Below are 2,030 nucleotides of genomic sequence, written 5' to 3'. Positions count from 1 at the left end.
TTGCCCAGATCTTCAGTTCTTGAGGGGAATAAGAGTATCCTCTTTATTTCTAGATCAACCACACCCCCACCTGTTTCCCTAGACTTGTAGGGGCTGCATGAAGGCTAGTGCTAAAAACAGGTTTGCACTATTTATCCTCCTTTCCAGCCCTTTCTAGCTCCCATTTAAAATTTCCCTGGTAGCGTAGTGTTTATGAATCAGGCTGCAAATCTCAACAGTTCGAAACTACCAGCTGCTCCGCAGGAGAAAGATGAAGTTTTCTGCTACCATAAAGATTTACAGCCTTGGAAACCCTGTACAAGGTCGCTATTAGGCGGAACTAACAACACAGGCACATAACCAACAAACCAACCAAAGCATCTACAGGAAGAAGATGAGGCTTTCTGCTCTCATAAAGATTTACAACCTCATGATGCAGGAACGTGATGCAGGGTCACTGTGAGTTGGAACGAAGCGTAAAGCACCTAATAACAACAATGCCTTTAAAGGACTCAGGTTAGATGGAGAAAGGGAAATGGGTGAAGGGAGAGTCGTCACCATGTGGCTTGAGCTTGGAGACATCCCACAGAGACTCTGCAGTGCACTTTCACACCAGCAGGGGGCGAGCGTGGTTCAGCTTGAGAATGCTTGGTATTCACGTGTGCAGCCTAAAGCGTTGTTGTTAGGTTCCTTAGACTTGGTTCCGCCTAATAGTGACCCTGCAAGTTTCTGAGGTTGTAAATCTTTATGAGAGCAGAACGCCTCATCTGTCTCCTGTAGAGGCTCAGAAAATTAAAATGGGAACTAGTAAGGGCCGGAAATGAGAATAAATAGTGCAAACCTGTTTTTAGCACTACCCTTCATGTCCCTAAGGAGTCCTGGTGTGGCGCTGTGGGTTAATTCGCCAGACTGCAAAGTCTTTTGAACTGCAAGGTTGGTGGTTCAAGCTCACTAGTTGCTCCTCGGAAACCCTATACAGGGTCGCTATGGGTCGGAATCGACTCGATGGCACTTCACAACAACAAGAAGGATGTGGGTGGGGTTGTCAGTGTCTGTGCAGGAGACTTGTGACTGTGAAGTCTCCACCCAGGAATCGCTTTAGATTTTTTTTTTTTTTTTGCCTCTGTTGCTCCCCAGTGAATGTTTCCCCAGGTTTCTCTCTGCCTTTCCTGCTCCTCAAAAAGGACCAAGATGAGGTTGTTGTCTGCAACTTCCTGGAATTCCAGTAGTTGGCGTCCTGCCAACCTTAAGGCAGAGACTGGAAACTGCCCTGTCTGCCTTTTCTGCCTGCATCTGAGCCTCTGGTTCCCATGGGAAACCTCTCCTCCCCTTCCCAGTGCATCTCCTCTTCTTCCTTTACTTCTGGGTCAGAGCTCTGATAAATGTGCAGAGTGGGAGAGGCCCAGACAGAGAAACCCTGCCTTCCCTGCCCCTCTCTTCTAGCTCTCTGCCCCACCCTCTGTTCTGAAATGGTAGTAATTATCTTCTTCCTCACCCTCATACCACTTCAATCACCAGTTTTTTTATGGGGTCCAGTCTCTACTCCTTTCTTTAGCCTTCTGAAGGGCAGCTCCCTCCTCCTTTACATCAGCCCCCTGGTCCCAACTTATGGAATGAAACCCTTTCTATTACTAGGGTTTACTACCCTCCTCCTTTGAACGGGCTCCACAGGAACATAACCACCAATCACCACCCTCCTTCTTTGAGAGAGTTAGGACACTGTCCTTGTTTAGCTGAGTCCTGGGGGCACCAATTAGAATGTGAAGTTGGGTGAGGTTTTCTGCTTTTAGATTCTCAGTACTTAGTGGGCCAGGTTCTACACCTGTGGTTAGGCAGGAGGGGCAGGGTGTAATGTGGCTGGGGACAGAGCAAGTGAAAAAGTAAAATTCCCACACCTACTTTGCATATGTTGTTCCATTCAGTCCTTTATTAACCCTCCCTAAAGGAGATCTAAGGAGCTCTGGTAGTGTAGTGGTTACGAATCGGGCTGTGAACCTTAAGGTCAGCGGTTCGAAACTACCAGCTGCTCCGCAGGAGAAAGATGAGGCTTT

The sequence above is a fragment of the Chrysochloris asiatica genome, unplaced genomic scaffold, assembly GCF_000296735.1.
Source record: "Chrysochloris asiatica unplaced genomic scaffold, ChrAsi1.0 scaffold00033, whole genome shotgun sequence".
Lineage (NCBI taxonomy): Eukaryota > Metazoa > Chordata > Mammalia > Afrosoricida > Chrysochloridae > Chrysochloris > Chrysochloris asiatica.
This window is presented reverse-complemented; position numbering follows the sequence as displayed.